Here is a 23,732-nt window from a genome sequence, read left to right on the forward strand (position 1 = left end):
AAAGCCCGCGCCTCTCGGCGATCTCACCGGAGCTGGTTCTCCCAGACAGTCAGCCGTTCCAGGATGGGGTACGCCGTCCCTTTGATCTCCGTCGTGGCTCTGGGAGCTGCTCTGTATCGTCTCCACTCCCCCAGTAGCTGTTCTAGAGGAGGAAAGGTGAGGTTGGCAAGGCTTTTGTCGAGGGCGGTGATGGAGGAGCCAGTGAAGGCGGAAGAGGGCACGGTGGTGGTTGGAGAGCCGCTGGAGCAGGAGGGGAAAGGGAAGGATAAGATGGCGGATGGAGCACCGCCAGAGCAGAAGGGGAAAGGAAAGGGCAAGATGGCGGCGGGAGCGCCGCCGGCGGAGAAGGGGGAAGAGGAGGGCTGATTGGCGGTGGGAGCGCTGCCGGCGGAGAAAGAGGGAGAGGAAGGCTGGCTGGCAGTGGGAGCGCCGCCGGCCGAGAAAGAGGGAGAACTGTGAGTACTTTTTGTGGCTAATTTCTGTAGGTCTTGGGGCTTGTACCCAAGAACAGATCCTAGGGGGGCATTTGAACCTACAATCCTAGGATGTGGGGACTTGAACCCCTTTAGGCTGATGTAGCATTAGAGTGGGACCACGTCCACAATCCTAGCAGACAAGCTTTGACAAAAGAAAAGGGGTGATACAAATTTACTTACCCAAATATATCTGTACCGGGAACTGTTTCTCATCTTGAAGTTAAACTGTGCCTTAGGGCTGATAAAGCCGGCAGGAATGGGAGAGAGCCCTGGTCACTGAATCAGTATACAAAATCGCTTTAGATGGCCATGCAGGGTCCTGCAGAGGCCATGGCACCTTGAATAGAGTTTTCTAAGAGTCGGTCCCTTTGTGGTTGGCAAAATTGTTACTTTCCAACGTAGGCTTCTTGCCTGGTGAGCATGGACGTCAATGCCATGACAGCAGGATTTTGGGAAGAGAAGGTTTATTGTGTAGTAGACCTGTAAGGATCCTGGAGGAATGCCTCAGATTAGTCTCCTTAAACAAAATGGGGTCTGGTGATACACACCATCTGGGAAGGGTGGGCTTAAGTGAGTGGCTAAGCATGTGGGCTAATGGTGCAGGCTCTCTTGCAAACCATACTTGGCCTTAAAATGGAGGCTACAGTTGGTAAGAGTCGGTTTGAGCAGGTGCTGCAAAGGTAGAAGAAACAGTAACTTAATTTATTTTGCAGCCAGACTCCTATGAATAAACAAAAGGAGGTGGGTATTTGAATGTAAGGGAAGTAGAGAAACGTCTGCAAACCAGTAAGGGAGGGGCCTCCCTGAAAATTGTGTTGGTGAGTGACAGTTTCCCAATTGCTGCAAAGGATTTTTCCCTGTAAGAGTTTCAGTCTCTTAAATCTCATCTTGATATCTTAAGGTAAGAGACTAGGTGCTCTGTTCTGCTGAATTTGTACTGTCAGCAACAATGTCAAGTTCTGGCAACTAGTACTTCCCTTCTGAAGTTTGGAATAGTTACTTTGTATCAGTTCCTTGGAGCGCTAACACACTGGGGAAAAAGCAATGGAACACTTGCAGGAAGAGTGATACTGGCTTAATTTTAAAACACTTCTGTGAATTCAAGGGCTCCAGCACATTTTAATGATTGTGGAACCCCGAGCAAAATTGATTGAATCTATCAAAAGGTAGGTGTTCAGGATTAATCATGGAGTTGTTAGATATGACTCACTGAGTAACTTTAATTTACTGTGCTTCTCCAAACTCAAGTGATGTGAGGGAAAATGAAGGGTCAGTTTCTAGAAATATTTCAATTTCAGCTTAACCAAGTCACCTGCTGATAAGCATAAGTATTTAGCAAACTCATTACAATATTCATTTTGTTCACAGATTAATATGTAGGTAACGACAGAAAAGATATTTCTTATCTCTTCTGGGTGTGTTTTATATGTTACCAAGTCTGAATGGCATAACGTTTGCATTACTGCTAGATCACTTAGAGAATTATGCTCTTTCCTTTTTACACACTTATATTTATTCATTTAGACCTCACTGGAAATACCTGAGAATTCAAAGCCCTATTGACTTTGTGACCAATACTCCCTTTATGCAGTGCATGGACAGATGATTAAGACAAAAGATTAAAAAAAATAATAATAAGGGGGAGAAGGAGTATGGGATGTGTTGGATGTTCTTTTTTTTTATTCTTATTTTTATTTTTTTGTAGTAATGAAAATGTTCAAAACTTGATTGTGGTGATGAATGCACAACTATATGATGATACTGTTTACCACTGATTGTATACTTTGGATGATTATATGGTATGTGAATCTACTCAATAAAAACTGCATTAAAAAAACCTTTTGAATATGTATGTTGTGCATGTTTTATGTGATACCCCTTGGATCTCTAGCAAAGTATTGATCAACCACTTTTCTTAAATACAAATTATCAGCATATTACTTCCAATGGAACTGTGCTTTTTACCTTTCTTTGTAGCATTTATGCTATGAACACAAAGAGCTATTGAAAATATAGCTATATGGTAGTAGGAGAAGGAAATCTAGACTCTGAATTTTTTTTAGATGGGGATTAGGAAGCAAATTTCCAAGGCATGCACTATTATGAGCCGATGGGGACATGACTTCTTTTGGAAAATAAGATGGATGTTTGGGTCTGAAAGTATTTGTGGATTGTGCAGTTTCCTTTCAGGGCCAAAAGAAGATACATTGGATAGAAAGCAGGATATCTTATCTAATGAATGAATGAGAAAGGAAAGAACAGCCTACACTCTTGTTGAGAACTATAATTGCATTGTATTTTCTGTTATCCACCAGTGTTTTTTTTTTCTTCCAGTTTTCTTAATACACTGGGGAAATACAATCAAGGAACTCTAAGTAACCACAGCAGTGTTCTAGCAAAAACAGAGTTTGAACACTTATGGTGGAGTCCCTATAAGTAGAAACCCAAGAGTCCCCTCTTCCTGCCAGGGATTCTGTAGTGAGTCAGAGCACAGACTGGATCCAGAAGACTTGAATTGTTTCACAGTTCAGCATGACTTTTTTTGCTATGTAACTGTAAGTAGGTAATTTAAGCCAGCTATCCCTCAATTTCCCTGGTTGCAAATGGAGGGTAATTGTCCCAACTTCACAGGAATGTTTGAGTATTAAATAAGATAATATATGTAAAATGCTTAGAATAGTGTGACAAATTTGGACCTTTTCTACCTACCAGCAAATATTGACATTATTCTTTTTATTCTTATTCTATTCTATTATTCCTTCTGTGGAATCCTGAATGGCTCACCCGTTCTTTTTTGTAGCTTTAAATTTACCTTCCCATAAATGATCTTCCCCATTTCCAGATCTCATCACTGATGTATTTAGCTGCTGTTCATGTAGCTCTGAGAGTTACTACTGATCTATAGCAAATTGCTCTAGTGTTCTAACACTGGGGGCACTTCCTTTCCTTGAGTGGTCATTCTTCCTCTCTAAGCTTTCTAGCTGAGAAAGTATCTCCCTGTCCTCATGACTAGACTTTAAGAAGGTTTGGCTGCTTTGGTTTCTTACAATGCTCTTGATATTAAAATAATATATATCCATCTTTCCCTTTTTCTTGTGAATATCTATGCAAGATTCCCTAGGAAAGAGTTAGAAAATAATAAATGCAGATGCACAGAATGCTGTACTCACAATTGCTTCTCACTCCACCAGTAGTCAGGTGAACTCAACCAGTACCTACTACCTCAGTTACCTTTGCTGATCACTCAGACCACATCCGAAAGGCATAGCTATGTCTCCCCCAACCTCTCATTTGAAATGCATAATTTTGATGCTATGGCCTCAACTGTTACATCAAACTTTATTATTTCTCTAAAGTTGCTACTTCCTTCTATATGTGAAGGAGGCAAAGTAGAGATATTGGCAGGACAAGACCTAAAGCAGACACATGAATATGAAGGAGCTTTTGCAAATGTAGTTGTCACAGAGCTTTGCACTTTGAAACTAAAGCAGACCATTAAGACTTTATTATGTCACAGATAGGTGTATGTAAGGCAAAAAGAAACAACTTGAAGAACTAAAGAGAGGTTTTAAATGACAATTTTGTTCAATTAAATTCTGTTCCTCTGACCCTTTAGGTTAGAAATAGTTTAGGAGAATATCACATATAAAGAAATTATAATGATTCATGTATACATGTATTTAGCTTATTTGTGGAAGACTGGTGCTATAAACTATTCATAAATCATTTTGACGAAGCTGAGAATAACTCTAGTTAGTGACCCAAAGGAGGAAATGGTTATTTTTTTAATAATAAAAATCCAGTAGAGTGGATTAAAAGGACAATTCATTACTCTGTTGGAAGACATTTCAGGGACAAAATTGCCACCATTCAGTAGAATTGATTTAAGCATCATTATGGAGAATAGAATAGGTAAAAGAAGGAAATTCATGGAGAGGAGGAATGATAAAGAAATAAAGGCAAGCTCCAAAACCACAATATTTCTCATTCTTAAAAGGGATATGAGATTATGAAATGAAGCAATGATTTTGAAAGCAGATGCACAGCACTGGGTGTGCCATTCCATTGGTATAAATCATAAAGATGCTCCACAATGTAAATGTTTAGGATACTTTCATTGAATTACTGCAACAACAATAAAGTGGGATGAAAAAAAAAGCATCCACATATATGCTAATTAAGAAATAGCAACACACAGTAACCACTGCACAAACCATAAAATATTCAGTTCATGTTTGTTGAGAATCCAAAAGAGGCTCTGTTTTGACTTTATAGGTGCAATTTGGCTGGAAAAGAGGTGGATATGAAGCAGATTGTTAAATGATCTTTTACAGTTACTTGCTTGCTGTTCAACAAAATGGTCCAATATGATGACAGGAAAGGGCAGCTTGGACTCAAAACACTCTTAGATCATTTTGATGAGTTTAAGGAAGTCTATTGATGGAAAAAATGCCTTGTCTTAGTAGATCACTTTGATGAGTATATAGTATATTCATTGAACAAGGTGATATGGTTAAATTGAATGGCTGGCTATAAGCTTAGTAACACCTATTTTTTTTATCTTCAGATTAAACATAGAATAATGAGAGTCATAGTGCATTCCTTAAGTAGTCTTAAATTTATCCCATCAAATTGTCATTTATTTCTACATCTGGCATGAAGGTACAAAACAATACAAGCTTGAGAATTACATTTCCACTGACAAATTTTAGAGTCAATTGAAATGATTTGACAAAAATATTTCCTTATTTATTATTTTTTGTTTGTTTCTCCTTTTGTTGTCAATATTTCTAATTTTGGAACCAGACGTGTGTCCTAAAATTTTGGACCCACGAACTTTACATTTTCAAATAGTATGCTTAAATTACTTTTGCTTCTGTAACCTTATAAATAATAAAACTTTCTTCCTAATATCCTCACCTCCCATACTGATCAAGCAGGCTTTCTTGTTTCCAAATTGGTGAGGGAGGAGATATTGAAAATAGGTCAAAGCACCTTATCAGAACTTCTATTTTGGAAACTCCTCCGTTTATTCACCTGGCAATTCTCTTTATATTCTAAATTCTTAAATGAGCAGGGCAGTTTTAGCCTCCTCCTAAGTCTCTCAGTGAATCAATCTATTGCTTTAACTCCATTTCCTCACAAATATATGAATCCTAACCCCAGCAAGATTACTAGTAAGGCAGGTGATTGCCTGAAGATTACTAGTAAGGCAGGTGATTGTGCAACATTTTGCACAAAACTAGTGCTCTGACTGAAAAATACCTCAGAGGGCAGGCTTTCAGAAGTACTGTATATAAGAGAAAACAATTTGGTCACTAATTATAAATTTTCTATTGGAACTCTTCAAGACTAGAAAAAGCATACAGGCACAATTCATCACCAGGTAGAGCCCAATTTTACTTGAACTGATTAGAAATACATATGATGAGTCCAGAGTACAAATCCTTTACTCTTTCCTTCAAGTCATAGCTAGTCAGTGTAGAGATAATTTGGAATTATTGCCAAGAAGTATCTTCTTTTGAATCCTTCCTAGTACTTTTGTTATGTCTTCTCTGTGTGGTGCCTTTTTCATCTCTTCTACTCCCCTTGTGATTATTGCCTCATTTTTGCTGTATCCTCCCCAATCAAAATCAGCAATCTCATTTTGTTCTGAGAATAACATTCTTCAGAGTGGAGCTTTTATAATACTGTGTTAGCTATGTAAGGTGCTAGCTTAACTAGGGTGAACGAATCTCCTAAAATTGCCTTCCCTTCTCTTTCTGGGAAAGGTAAGTCTCAAAAGAGATTCTTGTGGGTGATTTAGAGGCTGAAAGTGAAGCAGCAGCCTTTTGCAACTCATACACGTGGCTAATCTGTCTCACCTCATAAGTATGAGGCAGTGACTGGGCCACCAACTTTCTTACCTTTTGGCAGGCTCTTCATCTTTTCTGACTCTTTAAATAAGTAAGTGTGCTTGGCTCCATGAAGAAGGGCCCTGACCTCTGTGGGATACCCATAACCACCAAAGTCAGAGGCGCCAGGAACTGACACAAGTTTCAGTTTGTCCTTGTGGGCTCCAGCTTGCTTGTGAGTTCCAACCTGTTCTTACTATATACCAAATTTATATCCATTTTCCCTTCCAAACTTCTTACCCTATGGACTTCAAGCTCCAGCATCAAATGTGGAGACAATTGCTTAATTAGTTCCCACAGTCTCATAAGGTAAAATATTCCTGTAATGAATCTCTTTGTAGATTCATTCTATCTATCTATCTATCTATATCTGTGTGTGTGTGTATGTGTGTGTGTGCATATATCTTGGTAGTTTTACTTTTATATTAGGACCTTGACTGATAGGGAATTTTGTGCCAGAAGTATTTCCAGAAGAATGCAAACTTGAGGATCACAACTGTGAATTGGTTCTGGGATTTCTAGAATTATTTCTATGATGTGAGCAAATGTAAAGGTATTATTGTCCCTGTTTCTGCTAGTTAAGAGGGTATTGGGAGGCTGTGCCATGCAATGGAAAAAAGAGTTCCTTGCATTACCACCTTTAGGTATTTGTAATCCAGTATCTAGAGAAGGCAATACTCTGATTTGCAGGGCTTTTGGGCATTGGCAAGTTGATCATAGTGCCCACCAGAACTTGGATGACACTGACATCTTACTTGATCTGGATAGGCAGAAAAGCTGTAGGTCTAATGAATTCAATTTGGAAAATAGTCATAGACCCTTAACCCTTTCCCAGAGTTGAGCTCATTTATAGGCCCAGAACCTCTTGAATGAAGAAGGAGGCATTCCCTTTGAGGGAAGATCTTGCTAAGCTTTCAACAATTTATAACATTGGTTCCCCTCCCAGCCTTCCTCAAAAGGACGTGCAGTCATTGACTAAGGCAATTGTGCATTTTGGGTAATTACTGGCCACTGGCCCTGAAATTAATTTCTGAAAATCCAAAATATTACTTTGGTCCACCAATCGGAGCAGGGACTTATGGTGGTCAAGTGATCAGTGAATTTTGGCTTAGTTTCTTCACATAGTGGGTCCAGTTGGTCCGCAAATCTATCCTGTGGTCATTTCCTCAATAATGAAATGCATACTTGGAATAGGAGCTGATTCTCTGATTTGTGGAGTAAGGGCTATTATTGAAGGGAAGAACAAGTCACTTGAATTGCCTCTACCTATAAAAAGAATGAACCAAACAATATGACATTCCTGAAGGGACGACAGAGATTAGTGTCAACATCAAGGACAATCATCTATTTGGCCAGGGCAGAAGACAAATGGAACTTGGAAATTAACAGTGGATTATTGTAAACTTAACCAGATGGTGGCATCAATTGCAACTGCAATTTCAGATGTAATTTTATTGCTGATGTAAAACAACACCCTGCCACCTGCTACATAGCTACTGACCTGTATGAAGACTACATGAAGCAGTATTTTTTTCAGCTGGCATGACCAGCAATACATGTTGGTCACTACCCTACCCCATCAATATATCAACTTTCCAGTCCTATGTGATAATCTACACCACATGGATCTTGGTCATGGTTCCCTTACACAGGACATCAAGCCCATCCATTCCATTGATTATATACTTCTGTTTAGGCCTGGCATGCAGGAAGTAGCAACTACTCTAGACACATTAGTAAAACACTTGCATAGCAGAGGGTGAGAAATAACCCCCATAAAAATGAAAAGATCTTCCAGCTTGGTGAAATTTCTAGGTATCTGGTGCTATGAAGCATGCTGAGATATCCTCCTAAGAGGAGCATTATCATTTAGGGTTAGTTACTTGCTTTCAGTCTGAAAAATGTCCTTTATTATTCCTTGTAAGGTTGGTGTGCTATGACGGAATTCTCAGTTTTTGCTTATTTAGGAAGGTCTTTTGTCTTCACTTTTGAAACAATTTTGCAAAATATAAGATTCTTGGTTGACATTCTTTCTTTCAGCACTTTAAACATATCTTCCTGTTGCCTTCTGGCCTCCTCCAGTGTCTCTGATAAGAAGTCTACTGTTAAAATTCTTGGGATTCTCTTGTATATAATGAGCCATTTTTCTTTTGCTGTTTGCAACATATTTCCTATGATATGTCTGAGTGTGAATTTCTCTGAGTTTATTCTACATGGAGGTTGTTGAGCTTCTCAATGTTCAGACTATTTTCATCAAATTTGAAAGTTTTCAGCCTTTATTTATTTGAATAATTTTCTGCTCTTTTCTCACCTCTCCCATAATTATGGGAGTACCACATTATGTACCATATTGTGGTATTCCCATAATAGATATATTGATGTGCTTAATGGTTTACTACATTCCATGTTCCCTTTTTAAATTCTTTTTCTCTCTCTTCTTCAGATTGCATACTCTCTATTGATCTGTCTCCATGTTGGCTGATTGTTCCTTCTGCCAGTTCAAATCTACTTTGAGCAATTAGTGAATTTCTCATTTCAGTTATTGTATTTTTCAACTCCATAATTTTCCTTTTCTTCCTTTCATAGTGTTTATTTCTTTTTGATATTCTCAAATTGATAAGATAGTGTTCTTATACCTTTTGTGACTTCTTTGGGCATGATTTCACTTAGTTCTTTTAATGTATTTGCAATGGCTGCTTGTTGTCTCTGTCTGTTAACTCCAACATCTGGGTGCTCCTAGAGACAGTTTCTGTTGTCTACTTTATTTCCTTCTCTGTATGGGCTACATTTTCTGGCTTCTTCGCAGATCTCTGATTTTTTGTTGAAAAATGGACATTTCATGTCATATACTGTAGTAACTGTGGACACTGGTTTCTCTTCTTCTTCACCTTTCCAGAGCTCATTATAATTATTTGCCTGTTTGTTTAGTGATGTGGCTATACTAATTTAGTGAAGTCTATTTTCCCCAAAGTATGAAGTCTCTGATATCACACCTTAGAGAATGCAGCCTTGAGCATGTGCACAGTAGCTGTAAGATGACAGTGGTTAGAGCAGGTTCCTCTTTGTCTTTTCTCCTGATTTCTCTGTTAAGCTGTCTTATGTAGTATGCCTCTGTTGGTATACTGCACAGTTATTAGGCTCCACTTATCAGTTTGATTCCTCTATTCATTTCAACATTGCTTTGGGCATAAACTAGTAATGGCTCCTGTGCCGTAGTTTCTCACTGATCTTCCCAAAATTTAGAGCAAAGTCTTCTTGTTGTTTCACCACAGAGCTGGTCTGCAAAGCTCCTTACATTGCTTTTTGGACATGGATACTCAGGATTAGTTTATTTTGAATTGTACTAGATATGAAGTTGCATTATGTTAGGCAAAGACATGACTTTGTTATTATCTTTAGTTGGAGATAAAGTATAGCTTAAGGAGATGTGTATGGATACAAAGTTGATTATGGGGTGATCATGGTCACTCTGTGTTATGTCAGTTGGTTAAGGTGCCCTGTGTTGCCTAGAATTCCTTGTCCTATATGTTTCTTGTTAAGGTTGGTAACACAAGGTATCCTTGTGAGATATTTGAAGAGCAGAAGTATAGCGACAACCATTTTGTGTTCACACACACTGTTGGTCATTTGCTGGCCAACTTTATTGTGGTTAGGTAGGAGCCAGACCTGCAGCTGCTCTACCTTTCTCTGGACTTTCTTTAGTTTCTCTGAGTCCAAGACCAGTCGTGTGTATTTAGATCCAGGATAAAGAGCCTCGGTTTCTGCAGCACACTGATTCCACCAGTTTACAGGCAGCAAGACATGGGTTTCTGTTTGTGCTCTTGGCTCTAACTTGTGCTTGTGTGCTCCCATTTTTTAATTTTTTTGTTCTCCCCTCAATTATATCCATCATCCCATCAGATTATCTGCCCTATACAGCAAGGGATAGCATCAGATATGTAGGCAAGGATGTTAAAGACACTGCGGAACCTTTTCCTACAACTATGTAGAGTAAAAATTCCCATTTTTGTAAAAATATATATATGTTTGCATGTATGAGTGCGTGTGTATGGGTATCCTAGGGTTTCTTCTTCCTCTAGTGAAACCTACAGGATACAAACTTCAACAAACTTTCCTCTGGTTTACATTGAAAAACTTTTAAAATATGATTCAAATGCATAATTATGCAAAAATAAACTAACGAAAGAAAATCCCTTTCAGAGTTGATAATGGAAAGAGACAAAGCATGTGATGTATAGAATAACTTCCCATATCCTCGTTGTAAAGGGAATGCAAAGAAACTTGACTCAAAACATTGTAAAAAGCACATCACCCTTCTAACATTCTCCTCACGGACATATCCTTTGGGGTGATCAAGATGCTCATTCATTGGGACACAGGCAGAGCATCAGTGAGTTAAGGTGATGCTCTGAGTTAGATGAACCATAAAAACAGCAACAATGAAGAAAAGGAAAGAAAACACTGTAGTTCTAGACACACTTGGATTAATGGAAACTTTTTCATAGAAATGCACAATGGGTAAGAATTTAGGCTTCCCCACTTCTAACTTTGAGACCTTGGGAAAGTCACTAACCCAGTCTGTATCTCCATTACCTTCTAACTTATAAAACTGTTGTAAAGCTTACAAAATTTATGCTAGCTGATATCACCATGATTTCCCCCCCTTACCCAGCAGGTCTTCACATCCCCTCCATATTAAGAGGTTTGTGGAAAGCTGAGGGTATTCCACAGCCAGTCCTTTCCAGTTGGCTCCAACTTTGGCTATTTTGGTCCTCACTTCAGGATTGCTAGAAAACCAAGTATCAGTATACTTTTTCCTGATTTCTGTAGTCTCCAGAATTTGTTCTGTTTTTTCAAGACTCTTGATGTTTGTTCAACCTGCAGACTCTTTGCTAAGAGCTACAATAATTTATTCTCCAAGAAGAAACAGTCTTTCCCTACAATTTTAACATTTCTTTCTGGCCCTTTGCAGCTGGTAAAGGAACCCTGCTTTTCTAAGATTCTTGCTCCCTCTGCTGGATAGATTCATTTAACTGTTAAAACTACCCATTAGACACATCTTATGAGGAAGGAAACTTATGCTTAGAGGGAGAAACTCGTCCATTGTCATTCAGCTGTTGAGCCAGCATTGGATCCATTTAGTCAGACTCTAGAAATTGAGTGTTTCGTTACTATTGTGTTTAATAACTGCTTTTGCCCATATGGATTGAAATGTTTCCCACCCCCCCAACAAATATATATTGAATCCCTTTATCATGTGTGGCATTTGCAATTTAAACTCTGATATGCAGATAAAAATATCTACATCATAGGATTGTTTTGAGGTGTCAAGGAATTATTTTTATGCGAAGAATCTAACATAGTACCTGACATGCAGTAGATTTCCAATAATTGTTGCTTACTTTACCTTCTTCTGGCTCTTTCTAGTGTCTTTTCACTTCCATCTATCCATGAGAAAAGTCCCATAGTCCTAGAGCATCTTTCTGAAGAACTAAGGATGATTTTTTTCTCTCTTTATCTCAGAATCTTAAACTACACGATTTCACACGGGGTCCTCAGTTAAAATGTCCACTTCCGTTTCTCTTTCTCTCATCCCAATCACAAAACTTCCAGGCTTTCAGTGCAATTAAGACCCCTGGTGACCTGCCTTGATATTTTAGGGTTAACAAGGTAGAACAAGGTAAGTTTGCCTTTCATTCCTAAATTTCCTATATACTAAATTTAGAAATGTCAACACTAGCTCATGTTTGCAAATCTCTTTTTAAGTCCAGGTTCTTTCCTATGCAAACAAGGTTGGTCAGAATGACTTTGATTTAGATCAGTATGTAATGCAATAAATGTCATTTGGATTAGTTGATGAGAAATATGAATCAGTTTACTCACCATCAGATTCAACTATGAATGGCACACCTGTTATTACATCAAAATGATTTGTAGCAAATATAGTCATCATTTCAAGATAGTGAACAATTTTGTCCTTTTTTTTCTAGTGCTGAATTTGCTGAAAATGACTAGATATTTAAATGCCCTGTTGCCTTTGTCAATTTAAACTTTCTGTGCAAATTAAGGGGATAGAAGTCAATGCCTCTGTCTCAGCTTCCAGAACTTCTATGACAAATGCTACACTATGGTTTGGTTTAAACAAGCATTTCTTGTCTAGTGGTTTATTGTCTCACAGTTTTGAAGGGCAAAAGTCTAAAATCAAGATGTCGACCAGGCTGTGCTTTCTACCAGAATGGGAAACATTCTAGTGATGGCAGTTTTGGGTCACATGGCAACCTGCTGCATCCTCTGCTGTTGTGGCTCTCTCTGCCTGCTGTCTTCTCTATGTCTGGATTTTCTTTCTTTACAAGGCACCCAGTAATTTGGAGTAAGACCCATCCTCATTCAGTTTGGTCACCTCTTGACTAACAATATCATCTTCAAAAGGTCTCAGCTGCAAATGGGCTCACACCAACAGGAACACGGATTAAGAATTTGTATTTTGTGAGTAAGTGATTCAATCCCCGATAATCTCTAAGATTCATTTTTAAAAATTTCAATGTTTTTTATTTTTCAGATCTCACCCTTCATGTTAACTGGGGAATAAGCTTCCCACCCTACTGTATCATGAGCACTACACTTTTTGCTGATATGTAATTTGGAAATTATAATTCATAATGGCAAATTAAATTTATGGTAACTCTAGTGACATTTTACTTGCTTCCATTACAAAAGAATCCTTTTCTTAAATATGGGAGGAAAACTGCCCTACTTGAAGTTAGAGAACGATGACGCTAATCCAGGTTTTCCTTAGGGAAAACAGCAAAATTCAAAGAATTAGGGGTTAACCCTATCAAAAGATTGACAGATATACTGGTTCCTTAATGATTTGGGAGAGAATTTGAGTGATGCACAATGGATATTAACTTCAGGGCAGTATAGTTTGCTGATTACTACTTACTAGAATTATGTACTATAAATTTAAAAATACTTTCAGGTATATTAAACCCTTGCCCATCCATTCTCTTGCTGGTTGACCTTTTGTGTGGTGATTTCTGTGCAGAGGAGAGCCTGCATGTGTGTACTGTATGAACCGTACACCTGCTTTGCCGGCTGTCTCTTTCAACAGATTTCATTAAGGACAACACAAAAATACTTCGATTTTTCAATCCAAAACAGCCATATTGGTAGTATAGCACTGCTCTGCCAATTTAATAAATTAGTCTGCCTCTCATACAATGTGGCTTGGAAGACAAGAAATGTCTTCCAAGTGCTGCTGTGTGTAAAAAAGGGTGCATCCCTGCAGCAGCAAGATTTATATGCTATTTAGCTCGCATGGATTCTAACCTGTAGTATGTTAAAAAATAAATACAATGAAGAAGCCTGCATTTTTTAGTCTTTGTTGTGTCTACATATTAGAATTCTCTTGCTTCAGAGATGGGTCCAAATGCATAATTATATATTTGGGGTGGGGAGGGGTGGAGATAAACATAAATAATAAAACTCACAATATTAATTATTTTCTAACTCAAACATACATAGCAAGAAGCAAAGTAGAGTAAAAAGTAGAAAAAGTTTTAAAGTCTTTAAGTCATTTTGCTATCTGAATTTCTTATTCCAGCTATAATTCTCCTTATAAATCAGTACTTTTCACTCTCACTCTTACTACAATGCTAGAGCTAACTGTGCTAAATAAGAATTTTGTCCTCAGGTATGAGGAAGAAAGAAGGAAAGGATGGGCATTTTAGATCATTGCATCAGCCTCCCCCACCATTCCGGTGCCATGTGAGCATTTCAAGTAATGTCCCTTTTGTCTCAGTGAGAAAAATCATTTCACGATTTATTATGCTGGATTAAAGGGTATATATAGGCTGGAGCTAGAGCATGACTGAAGGGCAGTCAGGCATGAGGATGCCAAAAGAATTGGTCTGTTTATGTTTTATGAATTCCTTCAGGATCACTTTTTGGACTATTTTACCAAGAAAGAGAAAAGAAAACAGACAACAATTACGTAAACAATAGGTGATGCTACCTTGTCATCTCTGTTTTCTAGAATTAAGAAAATGATGGGTTCTTCAGAAAGCTTTAATTTTTTGAGATTTGCATTTCATCAGATTACCATCTGTCAAAATGAAATCCATAATATATGACTTCTATCAGCATAATTAACAGTCATTTAGATTAGGAGCCTGAGTTTTTGCAGCATTTGTTTCATGAACAGGCAATACACAGAAAAATGCCGTAAAGCTAAATCCATAGCTTCATTGGTGCTACCGCTTAGAAAAAATCTTAAATAGAATTTTATTCTAGTCCCTGTGCTCTGCATACCTGAAATAGGAGGCTTCACATAGTTTGGGAGAAGTGAAATCTGATTTTTCATTTCTGGCCTCTCTCCAGATAAGTAAGTAAACCATATTATATACTTGTTTCTCAGTTGATGGACTCTTTAACGAAAAACAAGGTGGCAGGAATTCTGCTTAAGATGAACTTTAAATTATAAAGAGCAAAAGCAGGGACGGTGAGAGAACCAAATGAAAGGAGGCTATTAACCCCAGAATCTATGCCCAGACTGAGAAAGCTCCTCAGCTGCAAACATGCGCTAGAATAGAAAGGATAAATATTTTTGTTTAAAAATCACTATGGCTTGGAGCAATTTGTTACACAGCAATAGATAACTAATACATAACAGAAGGCTAAATGTTGTACTTGAAACAAGTTGCTTTACATAAAATGTAGGAATAATGAATAATGAATAATAGATGAAGAGTGCACAGGTATCTATGACTCAAAGTCACAGATAAAGAAGTAAGAGAAAGTGTCACAAGAGAAGTTCACAGAACATCTTACATCAACTATGAAAGAATGAGCAAAGAGAGCCTCTGGCCATAGAGACCAGAACAGGCAAATGAGATATTGTATAAAGAGAAATAATTGCAGACATAGGAGCAGGATTTAAATCCCAGCTGTGCCAATACTAGTTGTGTAACTCAGGACGGCTCAACTTCCTTCACTTGTTTCAATATGAATAAAACGGAATGAGAATTTCTCATTGGGAGGAGTAAACATGGTGTTCTAGTTTGCTAGCTGCCGGAATGCAACACACCAGAGACGGATTGGCTTTTAATAAAAGGGGATTTATTTTGTTGGTTCTTCAGAGGAAAGGCAGCTAACTTTCCACTGAGGTTCTTTCTTACGTGGAAGGCACAGGATGGTCTCTGCTGGTCTTCTCTCCAGGCCCCTGGGTTCCAACAACTTTCCCCGGGGTGACTTCTTTCTGCATCTCCAAAAGCCTGGAGCTACGAGTGTTGAGATGAGGAATGCCGAGCTGCTTAGCTGTGCTATGTTGCGATCTCTCATTTAAGCACCAGCCAATTAAGTCAAAGGTCACTCATTGCATCAGACATGCCTCCTAGCCGACTGCAGATGTAATTAGCAACAGATGAGGTTCACGTACCATTGGCTTATGTCCGCAGCAACAAGACTAGGTATGCTCACCTGGCCAAGTTGACAACTGAATCTAACTAACACACATGGTAAGACACATCCTTATTTTCCCAAGACAGTCTAGCTTTCTGTCACTTGTCCCAGCACATTCGCTAATAGTAGCCACTTTCACTGTCAATACAGTCTTGGTTTGGATGATAAATTACATGGGTACCTGAGGATTAAGTGAAACAATGCATATACAATAAAATAAGCTATATTAAGAAAAAAATAGCTCCCAGTTTACTTACAACATACATAATTAACATTTAGCAGATGTTATTACATTTGGCCCTTTGTACTTGTACACAGATATATACAGTGATATGTTCTATTATGTGTCAGGGTGCAGTCTCACTATACACCCCGAAACATAAAAATTGAAAACATGTTCACACAGCAGTGTAGAGAGATTTATCTGATAGCTGTGGACTGTATGATTCAGAATAGGGAAGAAAGATATTGTAGCAGATCTGGTATTGCATCTTCCCACTTCATGCACAAGTTTGATATCTATCTATCTAATGAAGTATGATCTATGAAATCTCACTGTCTTGTCTCACCCATGATAAATTATTTTAAAAGAAGGCAAGCACAACAAAACAATAAAAAGCTAAACTTTAAACAGAGTCAGTTGGACAGGGAGCAATGGAAATAGGAACTAAAAAACACGTGAAATTACACCTGTTTTAACCACTTCTCTCTGTTACAGAAGAAAACTGTGCTTTTATTCTTCTCACAATGACAAAGAAAACAAGGACATGAATTATTAACCATAGTAGGAGTTTGGAAATGTATTCAACATGTGTCTACTTTGTAAAAAGCTATTTATTAAATATATGTCAGTGTTGAGATCTCTCTTTAGTGACGATGTAAGTATATATCTGACTAGCTGCGGCTCATGCCGGGCAGAGTATGTGCAGCACCACTGTTAAGTGTTCTCATACAAGGTGGTTCATTGGAAATCCAGGTGTTAACAATTAAGGAAACCGTAACCAGGGCTTTTAATGAAATGTTTCATTCATAAACAACGTTGACTTGGGTCACGTTCTTAGGGCATGGGCTTAAAATGCTGCCAGATGCCCCAGGGGATCAAGCAAACTTGCTGCTAGGTTGGTTCTTAGAAGCTTAGAAGTGGTGGCCCACGCTGAATGAGGTGAAGATGTCTGTACCAATGGTGCAGACAGGGTGAAATGGTTCAGATGTGTGCATCCTAGAAAGTATATGTTAGGTGGGGCCAGAAAACCCACCAGAAGATTATGTTCCACGAGAGGACCAGAAGACACAGCAGGACATAATGTAAAGGACATTAAGAATGTCCTTTACAGACAGGAGATCACTGAAGGATTCAGCAGCGGTCTCCTCTGCAGACCAGGGCTACCTGCCTCTAGTGTGTTACATCCCTTTGAGTAATAGTCTAACAAGCACAACAACCTGATTTTTGCTTTAAAAGACAATTCTCATTCCTTAAAATTCCCTCAAAAGTGAAGTCTAATCCTGAATTGTACAAAATTTGCTATGAATAGTATGCCTATATCTTCTACTTGAAGAAAATAGTTGATTATCTTTCCTTGTTGTTGTATTATTTGACTTCTAGAGAATAGCTTTCTCCATAATACATCACTAGAGTGTCTTGGGTGGTGGGAAGGGTTTAGCAGAATGAGCACAGGCTCTCATTTTAGGAAGGATGTTCTTTAAACCATTATTAGAAATGTATTTTGGCTGTAAACAGTTTATGAAAGTGAAGTCATGGTAGGTGGGTCAGCAGTCCCAGCCATGGAGTTCATGAGTACCAGTCAACCACACAGGTTAGGCAGTGTGCCTTAATTTACTTTTGGCATGACCACAGGGATAAATATATGCTCAAACCAAAGCTTTCATGTGGTAGAAATGAAATTATCATCTTTATTCAGATAAAGTCATGAGGGACTAAGCACACCCTAAGGTGGACTATATCCCTGTGGGGGGTGGGGCAGGGGAAAGCATTAATTAAGAGTTCTTTTCCCTTCGGTGTGTTACAGAGACTCAAGGGAATGGTTGATCTTGCTGGGCACATATTCAAGGCTATTTTTTTCCCCAAAAAATAGCAGGGTGAGGGCATGAGGATAGAACTGAGTGCCTATGAAAGAAACAAAGTGACAACAGGAATTACTGGCTTAATAGCTTGACTTTCTTTAGGATCCCAGACTGGTGTTCATGTATTTTTAAGATTGCTAGTTTGATGGTTTGAGGCTATATGCACCCCAGAAAAGATCATGTTATTAGAGCTAATCCATTCATGTCAGTACAAACCTATTATAGGTGGGATCTTTTGATTAGGTTATTTCAGTTGAGGCTCCAAGTGGTGCTTAATACTTTTACAGGAGTCCTTCATCAGAAATGAAATTCGGAGAAGCACACAGAGAAGCTGAGAGAGAAAAGCCCAAGAAGCTGAAATAGAAGGACATACAGAAAACAGGGAGAAACCACAGAAATAGAGAGGAAGCCACTGAAGTCAGAAGCAAAAAATCTGGGAGAGAAAGGAGAGACCAGCTGGTATGATCATGTGTTTTTCCATGTGTCAGAGGAGTTGCAGATCACTGGGAGAAAGAATCACCTATTGGTGCTTTGATTTGGATGTTTTCGCGGCCTCAGAACCATGAACTTGTAAATTAATAAATCCCCATTGTAAAAGCCAACCCATTTTTAGTATATTGCATTTCAGCAACTTAAACTAAAACAGCTAGAAACATATCTCCACGTTTACTAAAGATTTTGGTAAAGGCAATTAACATGAGAAAAAATGTCAAATTCCTTGTATTTAATTAGAATATTAAGCACTAACATTTATTGAGTGTGTAATGTATGAAAAACACTCTGATAAGTGCTTTACTTGGAAGTATTTGTAGTGGAATGGCTGAGATTTACGCCCGTCCCATGAGGCTTGTACTGTTAAAGAGACTGAAGCAGAGCAAGATTAGAAACCAGTAATGTGATCAAATAGCACAGTGTGCATGTGATGTGTCTGACTTCAGTTCCCGTGCTTCTAGATGGGGCACCTTGCTTCATCTTTGAAAACAAAACAAGACAACATTTATTGAGCTCTTACTTGGTTTCAACCATGCTTTATAGATATAGAAATGAAAGAAATAGAAAAGGTATTCATTCTCTTGGAGTTCATATTCCAGCAGAGAGATGGAAATAATGAGGTAAACACAAATTAACTAAATTATTTTGTGCAGTGATTATTGTCAATGTTCCATTACTGGAACATGTTCTAAAAAAAAAAGGTAAAAAAAAATGCTTTCTTTCTTGAAATGCTAAGGAAAAAAATATTTTCCAAGGTATTAAAAAACCCAAATCCCCAAATTCAGAATAAATGGAATCCCAACACTTGCCATTTTGAATTCTGGGAAAATAGCGCCTTTATGATTTAGTGACTAAAGGGGAAGTAAACTACTGCTTCTCTGGGTGTAATAATGAACCTATTGCCACTAGGTGATTGCAAATTGTAAACAAGACTTTTCCACATTTTTGGTGAATCAATATTTATCTCTTCAGTTTCTGACACTATAACAAATTCACCTCAATCTGAAGGACTTCTATACATTTATTGATTGCCTATATCATGGATAGTGCTATTGGGAATACAATAGAAATAGAAAATAGGTTTCTATCGCCAATGGATTTATAATCTGAATGTGGGTGGGAGGAGGAGAAAACTGCAACAGGATGCTTCATTGGCTAGCTTTGTGGTAATACATATAATCACGGTGAATGGTCAAGAGGAAGGAGGAAGAAATGTGTGGGCTCACATAGATTTAGCAGGTTTACTCTGTAGACTGGTTTCTGGAATTTAGCATCTGAGTAAAAGCCATTACCATGAGGGTTCTCAGAAAGGAAAATGCAAGTCTACTGAGAAGTACAATTTCTATATTCTCTTGGCTTTTCACATAAACCTATACTATGCTGTACTGTAACTTGTATGACAGTATTCTGATTGCCCATACAATGTTACATTACCCATACATTATTTTATTCTTAAAAAGTGGAAAGTATTTGTTTATTTATTTTTCCTGCCACAATCATCTTTACAATTTGAAGTGAAAGGAAACTAAGACACTGAGGGAAATCTGTCAGACTTCTGATGTGTCCAAGGACATGAATTAATTGCCTCTGTGTCACTCTCCTAACATTTATAGTTTAAAAATTGGACATACCCATCTGAGCATCTATCCATAAACAGGACACACATATGGACATTCCTGAGTCCTAGAGCTCTTTTCAGAAAGACAGGTTTCTTTCCAGGAAGCAAATGTCAGAGCTTCAGTGAATTAAAATCTACGTTGACTCCTCAGGCTGCTAACTTCTCTCAAGAAAAACTGGCTGAGGAAATTCAACATTTGGTGTTGAACAGATCAAGCTGTGCCTGAGCAGCCACCCACATGACAAGTACAGACGGGCATTTGGACAAAAGGTGTTCAAATTATGGGCACCTGGGGGTGCCACAAAGGTCTCTCTTTCCAAATAACAGTATTTCATTCTGAACCTATACTGTATGCCACAGGGATTTGAGGATGTAAGAGCAAGAAAAATGGACAAGATCCTTTCCTAACAGCAGTCACCATTTAGTTATAGTATATCTCATAGTTGCTTCATTTTATTTGTCTGGTATATTGGATTTACTTTTTACAGACAATTAATACTGACCAAGTTTCTAAGCTAAAATATGTTTTTGAAAAACTACCAGAATCTTTTAAAAAAGTGCAATGGTCAAAATAAAAGCCTATCTCTGAATATCTTTTTGTTTAGTAAACAAACTGAGAAAGAATACATGATCTTGTTTAACATGATGGATTACAAACTATGAGAGGAGTAGTTTATTTGTATCAGGTCAGAACACTTTCCAGAGTGAGAAAAGAAAGAACCGAACAAGAAGATAGCCATTTTTACTTTTCTTTGTGGACAAACCTAATATGACAGAGACTTAAATCCAGAGATTGATTTTTGTCAGCTGTTCTAACAATGGCAGGACCAAAATAACCGTGAATTATTCCTATCAGTTACTCAATGATTGACTTAAGTTGATTAGGAAAGAGTCTATTCTTTACTTTGGTTATTTTTGATACCTTGATGTTTATATTTCTAATTCATTTTTTTTTTTTTGAACATGGGCGGGCACCGGGAATCAAACCTGGGACTCCATCATGGCAGGCGAGAACTCTGCCACTGAGCTACCATGGCCCACCCTCTAACTCACTTTTAATTAGAGCAATATACCTGGATAGAAGGTTCAAAGCTAGAAATTAATATATGTTCTATGTGATATTTTTATCTAACAACGAGGTTAAAATTTTACCCACACTCGTCTCTTGTTCTTTCTCTACTTTATTTTTAAAATTGACCTTACAATCTCCTAAAAAGCACATCTTGAACTTAATGGAATTTTCTATCATTTAGGGACTTAATATTTATGCCACTACTGATGAGAAAACAATTACTGAAATGATAGTAAATTTGAGTAAAATGAAGGATATGTATGAAAAATGAGTAATTTCAACATCTGATGGAACTTTTTTTTCATGATCACACAGTCACATTGCAAAAGATATATAGTTGCAGTCGTCTTCAAGAATCAAGGCTACTGGAACACAGCTCAACAGTTTCAGGTACTTCCCTCCAGCCACTCCAATACACCAAAAACTAAAAAGCTAAAAACTAAAAAGGGATATCTATATAATGCATAAGAATAACCTCCGGGATAACCGCTTGACTGTTTGAAATCTCTCATCCACTGAAACTTTATTTTGTCTAATTTCTCTCTTCCCCCTTTTGGCCAAGAAGGCTTTCTCAGTCACGTGATACTGGCTCTTGACTCATTCTGGGAATCCTGTTCCATATTGCCGGGAAGTCCACCCCTGGGAGTCATGTCCCATGCAGGCAGAAGGTCAGTGAGTTCACCAGCTGAGATGGCTTAGAGAGAGAGGCAACATCTGAGCCACGAAAGAGGTTCTCTGGGGGTGACTCTTAGGCATTATTATAAGTAGGCTAAGCCTATCCTTTGCGGGAATAAGTTTTATGGGGCTAAACCCCAAGATTGAGGGCTCAGTCTACTGAATTGGTTGTCCCCACTGCTTGTGAGAATAACAGAAATTCCCCAGATTGGGAAGCTGAATATTTTGTCCTTTCTTCCCAGGCTCCCAAGGGGACTCACACACACTTTTTTATTTTCTGCCCAGATTACTCTGGGATGTATCACAGTATCACATTAAGCTGTACAAGCTTCCAGGACCAGGATCTCCTGTTCTATTCAAGATTCCATGTAATTTTGGTGCTCAAATAAACTGATCATACAAGTGAAATTAGATAATGTGCTACCCAAAATATAAATTTTGCACCAAATAAACATCCCTTCCTTTGATCTCACATAGAAGTTGAAGTTCTAAAATACGGACCATATCATCCTTTACCAAGTCTTCTGATTTACCTTAATCCTATCCAGATCAGTTTCATTCATATCTGTAGTTGAAGTCTGATCACTTTTTCAATTTTTTTTAACATTGCTGAATGGAGTAATGCTGACTTTCATAGCTTCAGTGCTCTAACTTAGAGTCTCAGGTATCACATACATACCTGAAGTTTCAGGAAATGACCAGGTTATACTCATAGAGCTCAGTATCTCAGAATTTGAAAACAACAGTTACAACTCCTGAATATATGGGACTGCTGTAAGAGCTTACAATCTAGGATTCTTTACAATAGTCCCCAACCTGAAAACCCATGCTCTCGACTTCAATTATCTGAGTTTGTGCATTATAGGTAGTCCATATGAGTAAGGCACGAAAAAATTTGTCTTTTTGTTTCTGCCATTTAAGTCAACACACTGTTCTTAAGTTTCATCCATCTAGTTGCTTTGAATTTTTAAAAGACAATGGGAACATATTAAAAAAAAATCCCCTGTAATAGGTTTCAATAGATCATCCATTAACTTTCTTTTCACAATAGTCCACTGCAGCTAAATCAGAAAGCAGAATAACCATACATAAATTATTAGAATTTTTACTTGATATGCTTAGCTTATTTAGAGGTTTCCCTTGTTTTTATTTTTTCTCGAGTCACCTAGGGTAAAAATAAGTAAATTCCAAAATTATAAACCATTTGATTTGAAGGAAGTGATGTACATATTTTTGCGGATGCAGAGAAATAAAATTAAAAAATACTTCAGGAATAAATTGTGGTGTTAATTCAGAATTAACTCTGAATTTTAAAAGTTATGATAAATGATAATTTTCTAAAATAGAAGCTACAGATTTGTTTTCCCATTAACTAATTGATGAGTAAATAAGTATATATTCAAAAATATCAAAATTGAAGCCTGGCTAGTGATACTCTCTCCTATAAACTGGCATTCTGGGGCTTGCTTCCTTGATCCTGGGTCCTTGGCTTTTCCGTCACCTGATAATGCACATGGCAATGTCTTCTCCTTTCTCCAGTGGGTTCCACTGATTTTTGGCTTCTTTCTCTATGGCTTTCTCTCGCTATGTCTGAATTTCATACTACTTATAACGGACCCTAGTAATCATATTAAAGTCCAATCTGATACAGTCGGGCACACCTTAGCTGAAGTAACATCCTCAAGAGATCCTATTTAGAATGAGTCACATCCACCAGATTATGGATCAAAACCAAGAGAATGTACAACCTGGGGTTTGTGATTCAATCCACCACATATGGTAACTTTTATGTTGACATTTTCAGGAACCATCAAACTGTTTTCCAAAGTTGTTGCACCACTTTACAATCCCACAGTAATATCTTCTCCATATCTTCATCAGTACTTGCTGTTATCTGTCTTTTGAATTTTAGCTGCTTTAATGAGTAGGAACTGGTATTTCATTGTAATTTATATTTGAATTTC

The 23,732-nt window shown here is 37.8% G+C and overlaps 1 long non-coding RNA gene across 2 annotated transcripts in view; it reads left to right on the plus strand.

Moving 5' to 3' along the window:
- Window positions 1-1,494: 1,494 nt before the first annotated feature.
- LOC143666086 (uncharacterized) overlaps window positions 1,495-23,732 on the plus strand; it is a 47,502-nt gene continuing 25,264 nt past the window's right edge. The window contains exons 1-2 of one of the 2 annotated variants that reach the window (XR_013167367.1): window positions 1,495-1,642; window positions 21,409-21,483. This is a non-coding gene — a long non-coding RNA (uncharacterized LOC143666086). Of the gene's footprint in view, window positions 1,647-21,408; window positions 21,484-23,732 lie in introns of both variants that reach the window. The other variant, XR_013167368.1, reaches the window with a different exon arrangement.

The sequence above is a fragment of the Tamandua tetradactyla genome, chromosome 22, assembly GCF_023851605.1.
Source record: "Tamandua tetradactyla isolate mTamTet1 chromosome 22, mTamTet1.pri, whole genome shotgun sequence".
In the NCBI taxonomy this organism is placed as follows: domain Eukaryota; kingdom Metazoa; phylum Chordata; class Mammalia; order Pilosa; family Myrmecophagidae; genus Tamandua; species Tamandua tetradactyla.